Raw genomic sequence first — 12,973 nt, forward strand, 5'->3', positions numbered from 1 at the left:
ACTTCAATGGTAGACATAAATGTTCTTGAATTGTTAATAGGACTCATAGAATTCTGAACAATTTTTAGCTCGAATTCTGAACATTATTCTTCTTGAATCGTTAGCATATTTTTCTATGATGTCTTGGCAGAACTTGTTTTGAGTTCTGGGCAGGTTCATGCTCGATTCCTTATGTGGATACATTTTATATCCAGGACAGAATTCCTGTGCCGCAATTTTCTAGTACTATGGCCTGGATTCTATTTTAATCGTGAGCAGGTTTCCTGATTCCTAGTCAGGATTTTTCCAGGCTCAGTACGTTTAGGGATCTTTTCAATTCATGGGTAGGCAACAGCTCAAATAACAGTCAGATACCGTCTCAATTCCTTAGCAGTTTTGTACTTGAAGCCTGGTCAAATTTGGTCTCCATTAAATTCTTAATGGGGGTTCGGATTCAATCATGGTTGGAGTTCGAATTGAGTTCTGCTAATCAAAATTAGTCTCAAGCTATATTTCAAGTTGGATGTTAAAAACAGCATGATACTAAAGCGTTAATAATCATTAAAAAAAAATCATAAAAATAAATTATTATTCAAAGTTGAGTCAAGTACGATACACGGAAGACGACCACACAGTTGTGGTCGAAATACGTATCTGCAAAGACGGTTGAATACATTCCACTTAAAAGAGCTTAAAATATTTTTTCTATTATTCTTAGTTACGACGAGTTACATATGAAACTAGGAAGCGTGCTTCCAATTTAATTTACCTTCCATCTATTCTTTTTCCAGGACATTTCAATGTCCATGACGTTGAAATTTAAATTCTTAAATTTCATCAAGTACAATTTTAGATGTGTCTCACCATTACTGTAAATACATTCAACCTATCACGATCAAAACATGGCTATTTTGACCTTTTTCAAAGCCCACAACATTGCTTCCAGCAGCTGCCATCTCTTCCGGCGACATAATTCATCCCGACATTTCTTTTTCGCACTTTACCAAAGTCACAAAAATCCATCAAATATTTGAGCAAGGACTTAATGAAAATTTATTCTCCGATCCGGGTTCAAAGTGACTATCATATCGTGTGCTTCTGAACCGAGTTCACCTTTTCCGTTCACTGCGTGTTTTTTTTTCACGGAAGTCACACCAGTCAGTCGCCCCTTCGCCGCTGCGGAACCCTTCGGACTAGGACTCGGTGTATGGGGTTATTAAATTATGCAAACAAGAATCTTCCCGAAAGCAGCGCACAGCCACGCAGTGTCGTCGGTTTTGTATAGTGCCTTCCGCAGGACACTTTATGACAAGCTACTTAAAGCTGAGCTACTTCTGCGTCCATCGCCCTCCCAATTTCGGGAGTTATCTTGTGTAAATTGACTTTTTTTTCGCGTCATTGTGTCGTCGTTATTGTTCTTGGTCGCTCGGTCGTTCAGTTGCGGGGGAAAATAGAAAAGTGGCCCAGCCAGAAATAGGTGCTAAAACAAATGGAAATTAATATACAAATTTAGATGGTCGTTTGCTCCTGGCGGATGCTGGCACCATCCTCTCGAAAGCGAAAGAGAGCGCGCGGTTTGAGCTTGAAGAAAGCGACCACGACAAAATCGGGCGAGTAATGGTTTACGACTCGGGGCTCCCTTTTCCGAAATTATTTCGAAACAGAAATTAAATAATGAATAGCCATGCCTCTGCTGCTCCCCTGCAGCTGGGGCAGAACGATTTCGGCGACCAAACTCGCGGTGGAAGTTATGTCCCTTTAGATTAAAGTCTATGGCAAGTGGCGGCACCAGCAGTAGGACCCTAGAGAAATGATTGGCGGCAACGACGACGACAACGGCCAAAAGTAATAACAATAATTGGACTAATAAATTTAGAAAATTTGAATCAATTTGGCCGTTTCGGAGCGGTTGAATTTCGTCGCACAGCTTTTTGTTTCGTTGGCTGCTGGATTTTGAGATAACGACGAAAAATGGCTAATGGTCTAATAACGGTTTTTTGGGAGTGGGAGTGATTCTGAAAATGTGCGAATTTTATGAAGCGATAGAAATTACTACTATCATAGTAATTTGTAATACTGTAACTGCAATTCAAAGTAGAATTATTCATAATGTAGTGAATTCAGTAGGCTTTCGACTTTTTATCGGAAAGTACCGTTCTTGTGGTTAGAAGGTAATATGAAGGACAATTCGAAACGTTAAAATTAGTCTTACGCCACCAAACCACAAAATTAATTAAATTTCTCATCATTTCTTCTTCCAACCACCGACGAAACGTTGTGACACACAGAAGACATTCCAACCAAAAGTATGTAGTTGTACTTACATTCTGATACTTTCGCTTCATTTTGCAAGAAAAATCACTTGTCTGGCGCGAGATAGCTTGCCAGCAGAACTCAACCGGGAGACAGTTGTTTGCAAAAATTGCCAATCTACTTGTCTACCACTGCTGCAACTTCTTACTAACGCTTGTTGGCAGCAACCTGTGCAAATGCTGCACACACTCACACTCAAAACACACTCCGAGCAGATGAGATGAAGCGATGGCGATTGCGTGTGATGAATTCTTACCTGTGAAAGAGGAGAGAAGAAAAAGTTCAAAATTAGACAACATTTTACTCAGTGGCAGAATGGGATGCTGCATACGGTGGAACGCTACAAATGTCTTTCAATTTAGTTTCCATTTCTCGCCGGATCAACCCTAACCGTGGCCTCCAGCCTGGAAACAACTTCCAGTAGTCGATTCGGTGGAAATAAATCCTGTTTGCACTCGGTTCCGCTTCAACTGACACCAAACCGGAACGAGCGGGTGAATCCGTATCCGAGTGCAAATCATGAGGGGGGTGGATGCCCAAGAAGGCGAAAACGGGGGCCGGGGACGTAGTAAAGTATTACAAATGGAGCGCAAAAGTGCAGTTTATTGGACCCGGGAGTATCCTCACTCGACTCGTCTCGTCGACCCGGAACTTATGAAGCGCGCGCTCGCACACACCGTCATCAAATATGCAAGCGTGTGTTATGCATGAAGCGAGGTTCGCCGGATAAATTATGGACAGCGAATGTATGGATGCATCATAGGATCATAGGATGATGCCCACCCCCTCCTACGGTAACCCAGAGGAAAGCCGGTTGAGTGTATTAAAATATTCAAAATCGCTAGGACTGCAGCAGTGGCCGATTGTCGAGCGGGAACTGAGCGGACATTCAAGGCAAGAATTCTATTATGACCTGCAACCTGCAGGGTGCAAGAAGATTTCAAGAGAGACAGCGAGTTCAAACAATCAAAACCACGATGTTTTAAATCTGGAAAACTTGTCAAAAAGGATTCCAAGAATTCAATAATAAGTACTCGATCAGTGACGGGAAATGTCAATAAAATGTCATGGCATTGCTATTACTAATTTCTTAATAACTTTTTTTAAAAGTCATTTACAGTTCAGATTTTTTGATAAACATGTAGTACTTAAAGAGTCCTAGAACTTTGTCGAACAGATCATTGTTCTAAATACAAAGTGTGAGGCATGAGAGCGAGATTTAAAAATGTCACGGAATGTCATGACATTAATGTCATTTGATACTAATTCGGCACTCACGCACCCAATATCATATTTAGAGAAATTACCTGTTAGAAAAAGTTGTCGGGTCTCTTAAGGGCTACATGTTTATAAGGAAAACTTAATTGTAAATGACTTGTGAGAGCAGTTATTAGCAAGTTAGTCCCATGACATCGATATGACATTTCCCGTCAATGCTCGATGGTGCGCGTTTGGATCGAAGTGACTTTATGAAAACTCAAACATCCATCAATTAGTAGCACTCAATGAATGAAATTTATTTAATTGCTGAAAATTGTGAAAAATAATGGATCAAATGTTTAGCCAACTCTGTGGAATAACTCTGCCCAACGAATTCTGCCTCAAATTTCCAACCGAATCTGTCTCATAATCTTATAGGAATCTGTCTCAAAATCTCAAAAGAATCTTTTTTAAATTCCCAACGGAATTTGTTTCAGGTTCCCAACCGAATCTGTTTTCGATTCCCAACGGAATCTGTTTCTAATTCCCAACGGAATCTTATTCCCAACTGAATTTGTTTCAGATTCCCAACCGAATCTGTTTCCGATTCCCAAAGGAATCGGCTACCGATTCCCAATGGAATCTGTTTCCGATTCCTAACAGATTTTTTTTTTTTGGGAATTCTCAAACAAATCTGTTTCACATTCCCAGCGGAATCTATTTCTGATTCCTAACGAAAACTGTTTTAGATTCCCAACGGAATTTGTTTGAGATTTCCAACTGAATATGTTTCCGATCCCCAACGGAATCTGTTTCTGATTCCAAACGGAATCTGTTTCCGATTCCTAACGAAAACTGTTTTAGATTCCCAACGGAATCTGTTTCCGATTCCCAATGGAATCTGTTTCCGATTCCCAACAGATTTTTTTTCTATTTTTGGGAATTCTCAAACAAATCTGTTTCAGATTCCCAACGGAATCTGTTTCTGATTCCCAACGGAATCTGTTTCAGACTCCCAACGGAATCTGTTTCTGATTCCCAACGGAATCTGTTTCACATTCTTTACGGAATATGTTTCATATTCCCAATGGAATTTAATTCAGATTCCCAACAAAATTTGTTTAAAATTCCTAACGGAATTTGTTTCCACTTCCCAACGGAATCTGCTTCTGATTCCAAACGGAATCTGTTTCCGATTCTTAACGGTATCTACTTTAGACTCCTAACTGAATTTGTTTCAGATTCCCAACGGAATTTGTTTCCGATTATCAACAGAATATGTTGTAGATTTCCAACGGAATCTGTTCCAGATTCCCAACGGAATCAGTTTCCGATTCCCAACGGAATCTGTTTCTAATTCCCAACGGAATCTGTTTCAGATTCCAAACGGAATCTGTTTCCGATTCCTAACGAAAACTGTTTAAGATTCCCAACGGAATCTGCTTAAGATTCCCAACGGAATTTGTTTTAGATTCCTGTTTCAGATTCCCAACGGAATCTGTTTCTGATTCCCAACGGAATCTGTTTCTGATTCCCAACGGAATCTGTTTCAGATTCCCAACGGAATCTGTTTCAGATTCCCAACGGAATCTGTTTCTGATTCCCAACGGAATCTTTTTTAGATTCTTAATGGAATCTGTTTCTAATTTTCAACGGAATCTGTTTCCGATTACCAACGGAATCTGTTTTCGATTCCCAACGGAATCTGTTCCCGATTCCCAACGGAATCTGTCTCCAATTCCCAACGGAATCTGTCTCCGATTCATAACGGAATCTGTTTCCGATTCCCAACGGAATCTGTTTCAGATTACTAACGGAATCTGTTTCCGATTCCCAATGGGAATCTGTGTCAGGACAAAAGGTCGAAGGGCCAAAAGGTCGAAGGGTCAAAAGGTCGAAAGGACAAAAGGTCGAAGGTAAAAAGGTCGAAAGAACAAAAAGACAAGAAATGAGATGGGAGTTGTGAGTGGTGACAAGTGAGATGCAAGATGGCGGTAATGAGCATAGATAAATGAGAAGTGAGAAGTGAAAAGTGAAAAGTGTGAAGTGAGAAGTGGAAATAAAGTAAAAAGTGACAAGTGAAAAATGTGATGTGAGAAGTGAGGAACGGAGAAGTAAGAAGTGAGATGTAAATAAGAAGTGAAAAGGAAGAAAAAGAAAGGAGGAAACATATATAGTAAGAAAGTTGAAGGGAGAAAGAAAAAGAACAGAAGAGGTAAAAAATAACAAAGAAAGAAAGAAGAAGGAAGATGGAAGAAGGAAAAAAGAAGGAAGAAGGAAAAAAGAAAGAAGGAAGAAAAAAGGAAAATTGAAGAAGGAAGAAAGAAGGAAGGAATAAGAAGGAGAGAAGACACAATGAAGCAAAACAAAAGAAAGGAGGAGGAAGCAAGTAGCAGGAAAAGAAAAGGATGGAAGAAATAAGGACCAATGAGAAATAAATAAAGAAGAAAGAAGGAAGAAAGAAGAAATAAAGAAGAAAGATGGAAGAAATAAGATACAAAGAAGAGAGAAATAAGGAAGAAAGAAGAAAGAAAAAAGGAAGAAAAAAAAGTGAAAGAAGGGAGAAAGGAAGAAAGACAAAAGAAGGATGAAAGAAGAAAAAAAGGTAGAAAGGAGAAATAAAGCAGGAAGAAAAAAGGAAACAAGAAGGAAGAAGAAAGAAAGAAGGGAGAAAGAAGGAAGAAAGAGAGAAGGAAGAGAAGAAGGAAGAAAGGAGGAAACAAGAAGATAGAAAGTAGTAAGAAGGAAAAAAGAAAGGAAAAAGAAGGAAGACATAATGTGGAGAGAAGGAATAAAGACGGAAGAAAGGAAGAAGAAAAACGAAAGAAATAAAGAAGGAAGAACGAAGAAAGAAAGAAGGAAGGAAGGAAGAAAACAGAAAGAAGGAAAAAAGAAAAAAAAACGAAGAAAGGAAGAAGGAATCATGAAAGAAGGAAGAAAAATAGGAAGAGAGAAGCAAAAAAGAAAGAGTAACGAAAGCATTGTTGTAAAATGTCATTTGCATTCGTTTGTATAATTTTCCCAGAACTATTTCCAGACGGTAGCTATCAATTCATGATGTATGACGAACTTGGTGACATTTTGGAGAGTTTTCACTCTCCAGCCTCAGATGTTATATTTAGAGCAATGTACCCTTGGACAAAAATGTAGCCCTACTCAAGAGTTATGAGTACATCTAAAATTATGGAATAAATTTGGCTTCTAAAGAAAGTTATGAACGATTTAGTCAAATGACATGCAGATGACATTTTACAAGCCTGAACGAAAGAAAAAAAAAGAAAGTTAAAAGAAAGAAGGAAGAAAAACAGGAAACAAAACGGAAGAAAAAAGGGGAGGGGGGGGAAAAAAAGAAGAAAAAAGGAAAAAAGAAGAAAAAAGAAAGAAGAAAGCAATTAGGAAGAAAGAAAGAAAAAAGAAATAAGGAAGGAAAAAGGTGAAAAAAAGGAAGAAAGATGAAGGAAAGAAGGAAGACAAAGGAAAAAAAGAAGTTAGAAATAAAGAAGATGAAATATGAAAGGAAGAAGGAAGAAAGAAGTAAGAAAGAAGAAAAAGAAGGAATAATATGAAGTAAGAAGGAAAAAGGAAGAAGAAAGAGAATAGAAGAAAAAAGGAAGAAGAAATAACAAGAAGGAAGAAAACAGAAATACCTTGTCTTTTCGACCTTTTGTCCTTCGACCTATTGACGCAGTTTTTTTGTTTCGACATTTGTCCCTTCGACATTTTGTCCTTTCGACCTTCGACCTTTTGACCTATGAACTTTTGTCCTACAACCCCCAACGGAATACGTTTCAAAATCCCAGCAGAATCTGTTTCGAATTCCCAACGGAATCTGTTTCAAATTCCCAACGGAAAATCTTTTTTCGATTCCCAACGGAATCTATTTATGATTCCCAAAGGAATCTGTTTCCGATTCCCAACGGAAGCTGTTTCCGATTCCCAACGGAATCTGTTTCTGATTTCCAACGGAATCTGTTTTCGATTTCAAACGGAATCTGTTTTAGATTTCCAACAATTTTTTTTTCAGACTTTCAATGAAATCTGTTTCCGATTCTCAACGGAATCTGTTTCCGATTCCCAACGGAATCTGTTTCCGATTCTCAACGGAATCTGTTTCAGATTTCCAACAATTTTTTTTCAGGTTTTCAATTAAATCTGTTTCTGATTCTCAACGGAATCTGTTTCCGATTCCTAAAGGAATCTGTTTCCGATTCCCAACGAAATCTGTTTCCGATTCCAAACGGAATCTGATTCAAATCCCAACAGAATCTGTTTCCAATTCCCAACGGAATCCGTTTCAAAATCCCAACAGAATTTGTTTCAAATTCACAACGGAATTTGTTCCAGGTTCTCAACGCAATCTGTTTCCTATTCCCATTCCTTTGGGAATGGGAATACTTTTGATTTAATTTTTGATTCCCAAAGGAATCTGTTTCCGATTCCTAACGGAATCTGTTTCAGATTTCCAAAATTTGTTTTTTCAGATTTTCAATGAAATCTGTTTCCGATTCTCAACGGAATTTGCTTCCGATTCTCAAAGAAATCTGTTTCTTAGCGATTCTGATTCTTAGCGAAATCTTTTTCCGATTCCAAACGGAATCTGTTTTCGACTCCCAACGGGATCTGTTGCAGATTCCTAACGAAATATTTCAAATTCCAAAAGGCATCTGTTTCAAATTCTCAATAGAATCTGCGTAAAATTCTCAACCAAATGTGTTTCAGATTCCCAACGGAATCTGTTTTAAATTCGCAAAGGAATTTGTTTCCGATTCCCAACGAAATATGTTTCCGATTCCCACCGGAATTAGTTTCAGATTCTCAACGAAATCCGTCTCAGATGTTCGACGGAATCTGCCTGAGATTACAAACGGAATCTGTCTGGTATACCCAACGAAATCTGGCTTAGATTTCTTCTTTGATCCAACTCAGATTCCTAAAGGAATTCACCACAGACTTGCAATGGAATTTTTATTTTTGTAAAATTTCAAATTAAAAAACCATTGACAATTTTTTCTGCTTCCAGCCACTGTGAAGCAATGCACTCCTCGGTCCTGGGCAGTTGATCCAATTCGAGGCACGTGAATGTGAGCGGCAGCGGAAAGTAACATTTATATCCTTTCCAATTCCCTGCATAAAGGCAAGTTCTAACTTGATTTTATTTCATTTTTTTTTCGCAACCTACACACACCTTAGAACGTCTTCCGTGAGTGATAGCGAGCAGAATTTGATGAACCGACAGCATAGCATCGTCCCACCATCGCTGGAGCTGAATTTGCATGCAGAAAGGGTAGCAGTCAAGTGGAAAAAAAATGTGAAGTCAACTGCTAGATCAAGTCAAGGTGTCCGATATGGGACGCGGCGGTGTGGTGGGCCAACAGGAAAAAGCTTGTTGCATTTCTTACCGATTCGTCTTCTTTTGGATGGCTACTTCCGGTATGCTTGGCTGGGCACATAACAGTTCGATGGATACCGAAGGCACCGGTGTAGTGCAGTGTGCCAGCCGAACCGGAGCCAAGTTGGAATCATGGGTGAATGCACTTGAAGTTCTGCGATCGGTAGAGTTGGGAGACATTGATCTCAATGATTCTAATTTTGATAGAGCTTTGGTTTTAATTTACCTATTTTTTACGAGCTCTACGTCAAGGTTGAATAAGAGTATCTCAATTTAACATTTTGCAACTGACCTTGACCTGGAAGTAGTGTTTGACTACAAATTACGTTCTAATTTTAATTTTGATTTGACTATGTGTTATGATTTTTTTTACGAAGAGTCCTTTTTAGGTATCTGCTGGAAATTCTAAAAAAAAATATCTACCAGATTTTCAGAAAATGTTGTTTCTTTGATTTCTGGTCTGGGATAGTCTGGTCAGTCTTCAAAAATCAAATGATTTTCAGATTAATCTGTTACAAATTCCTCGAGATTTTTGGAAGTACATATCGATTTGTTCCGAGCTTGATGAGAAGATACAAATCAAAATATGCGTCAGCAGACAACAAATGACTCGTTTCAGTGATTTTCTACCCCGCCAAATACTGACAAAATAACCCCCCGCCACCCAGTACGGAAAGCTCCCCTCTCTTGTACAAAACATTCCGGGAACTGCTCGCATAACTAATAAATTCCAATTAATTATCCCACCGATTAATCGAGCGAGAAGCGTAAATTCACTTACGCTAATTAATTTATTCTTCACAGGCGCGCCACGACAACGGTGACGACGACGGCGACGAGGCAAAGTTTTTCCAACCACTGGCGCCGTCGTCACCACCTACCTACCAAGTAAGCAACCTCAGAATGGTTCCGCAATCACCGAGACGAGACGAGACGCTGATGAATTTCCACCCCGTCAAATATTACGGTGACGGATCTTTTTGCACCGAGCTTTCCTCCCATTGTCGTTGTTGTTTTTGTTGTTGTTATTGCGCGGAACGTTTTCGTTTCAGTTTTGTTTTCCTCGAAGAATGCGAACTCGAAAGTGGTATAGTTTTTTTCCCTATCCCAATTCAATGAATGAAAAAGAAGAATGGGCGGAATTTTGACAGTGGAAAATCGGCGAGAGCCGATGAAAGAATGGGTAAAACAAGGCGCTCCTAAAAATTTACGATAATGGTAACGATTTGTTTTTATTGGATGTGTCTAATTTTTTTTTTCACCCTGACACACGAATTTTCACTCCTCTACTCGGGGGAATCGTATTAAGTGGAGCGGAATGCGCCAGACGGAGGCGTGTATCGGGCTATTGGGAATCTACAGTCGGAACTAGTTTATGTTGATTTTTCGCGGCAAATAAGAGCTGTTGGAGGAAGGAGACTTTCAGCTGCAGCGTTCGAGAAAATCGACTGTGATTGGGAAAATGCCGGCACGGATGTCGAATGGGTAGTTATAGACGTGGGGCGGGCATGAAGTTGGAGACTGACTGCGCTGAAGGATAGAGAGCGACATAATGAGTTTGTAAACGATTGAGATATTCGATTTCGTGTCTAATCATGTCCGCACTAATGATCTGCTTTCCGATACGTATTCATTGGAATGGATTTGATTCACGGACAAGACTATCATATGTGCTGTCGTACGGCATGAGAGAATTAATTAAGTCAACCATTGGCGATTTGGTGTTGCATGAAGAAGAAAAAGGAACATAATCTAACTTGAAGGATTGAAGAACAATCTGCTTCAAGATTCCATTCCATACTTCTGGGAATCTGAAACAGACATCGTTAGATATATGAAAACTTTTCCTAAAAATATAAAACAGCTTCTTACAAAAAATATGGAAAAAGACCTATCCAACGGCAACAGGCACTCCAGTAATCCGGATATAACGCAGATATTCCCAGATAACGCAGCGGATTCCTTCGGACAACTGGAGCAGTTTTCTACGGGATTATAAGGAATATTCCGTTGGGAAACTGAGATAGATTCGGTTATGAATCAGCAACAGATTTCGATGAGAATCTGTGGCATATGCCCTGTGAAATCTGAGACAGATTCCGTTACCAAACTGAGGCAATATTCGCTGAGAACTTGAGGCAGATTTCGTTAGGAATGAGGAAATCGTAGACAAATTCCATGGTGAATCTATCTCCATTAGGAAACTGAGGCAGCATCTGCGGTTGAGAATATGGAGCACTGGAATCTGCGACAGATGCAGATGGGAATCTGAGACAGCGATGGGAATCTGAGACAGATTCCGTTGAGAATCTGAAACAGATTCCTTTGAGAATCTGAGACAGATTCCGATGGGAATCTGACACAAAATTCCGATGAGAATCCCAGACAGATACGGATGGAAATCTGAGACAGATTCCGAAGATAATCTGCAACAGATTCCGATGGGAATGTGAGCCAGATTCCGAAAGTAATCCAAGACAGATTCCAATGGACATCTGAGACAGATTCCGTTGGGAATCTGAAACAAATTCCTTTGGAAATCTGAGACAAACTTCTATGGAAATTTGAGACAGATTCCAATGGAAATCTGAGACAGATTCCGATGGGAATCTTAGACAGATTCCGATGGGAATCTGAGACAGAATCCGATGGGAGTCTGAGACAGATTCCGTTGGAAATCTGAGACAGATTCCGTTGGAAATGTGAGACAGATTCTGCTGGCAATTTGAGACAGATTCCGTTGGCAATCTGAGGTAGATTCCGTTGGCGATTTGAGACAGATTCAGTTGGCAATTTATGACAGATTCCGTTGGCAATTTGAGGCAGGTTTCGACTGGAATCTGAGACAGATTCCGTTGCTAATTTGAGACAGATACCGTTGGCAATTTGAGACAGAATCCGTTGATAATTTTGCAATATTCGCTGAGAACTTGAGGCAGATTCCGATGGCAATTTGAGGCAGGTTTCGTCTGTAAACTGAGACAAATTCCGTTGGGAATCGGAAATAGATTACGTTGGGAATCGGAAACAGATTCCAATGGGGATTCTGTGACAGAAAATAAAATAATTTGAGACAGATTCCGTTGAGATTCTGAGACAGATTTCGTTTTAAATCTAAGACAGATTTCGTCGGGAATCTGAGACAGATTCCAATTGAAGCCTGAGACAGATTCCGGTGGGAATTTGAAATAGATTCTGAAACAGATTCCTTTGGGATTCCGAGACAGATTCCACTGGGATTCTGAGACAGATTTCGTTGCGAATCTGAGACAAGTTCCGTTGGGAAGCTGAGACAGATTCCGTTGGAAATCTGAGACAGATTCCGTTGGGAATCTGAGGCAGATTCCGTTGGGAATCTGAGACAGATTTCGTTGGCAATTTAAGACAGATTCCGTTGGCAATTTGGGACAGATTCAGTTGGCAATTTGAGAACGAATTCCGTTGTTAATTTGAGGCAAGTTTCGTCTGGAAACTGAGACAGATTCCGTTGGGAATCAGAAACAGATTACGTTGGGAATCGGAAACAGATTCCGATGGGAATCTGAGACAGTTTCCGTTGGGAATTTGAAATAGATTTTGGAACAGATTCCGTTGGGATTCTGAGAAAGATTTCGTTGGGAATCTGAGACAGATTCCGTTGGCAATTTGAGAATGATTCCATTGGGAATTTGAGACAGATTCTGTTGTGAATCTGAGACAGATTCCGTTGTAAATCTGAGACAGATTCTGTTGGGTATCTGCGACATATTCCGTTGGGAATCTGAGCCAGATTCCGTTGGAAATCCGAGACAGATTCCGTCGGGAATCTGAGACAGATTCCGTTGGAAATTTGAGACAGATTCTGCTGGCAATTTGAGACACATTCCGTTGCCAATTTGGGACAGATTCCGTTGGGATTCTGAGACAGATTCCGATGGGAATTTGAAATACATTCTGAAACAGATTTCGTTGGGATTCTGGAACAGATTCCGTTGGGATTCTGAGACAGATTCCGTTTGGATTTTGAGACAGATTTCGTTGGGAATCTGAGACAAATTCCGTTGGCAATTTGAGAATGATTCCGTTGGAAATCTGAGACAGATTCCGTTGGGA

General features: G+C 39.8%; 1 long non-coding RNA gene across 1 annotated transcript in view; it reads right to left on the reverse strand.

The window, feature by feature from the left end:
- The window catches only part of LOC134202458 (uncharacterized), a 224,428-nt gene that overhangs the window by 42,026 nt on the left and 169,429 nt on the right, over positions 1 to 12,973 (reverse strand). The window contains exon 2 of the long non-coding RNA XR_009977242.1: positions 2,304 to 2,548. This is a non-coding gene — a long non-coding RNA (uncharacterized LOC134202458). The remainder of the gene's footprint in view (positions 1 to 2,303; positions 2,549 to 12,973) is intronic.

Source organism: Armigeres subalbatus, chromosome 1 (assembly GCF_024139115.2).
Source record: "Armigeres subalbatus isolate Guangzhou_Male chromosome 1, GZ_Asu_2, whole genome shotgun sequence".
Lineage (NCBI taxonomy): Eukaryota > Metazoa > Arthropoda > Insecta > Diptera > Culicidae > Armigeres > Armigeres subalbatus.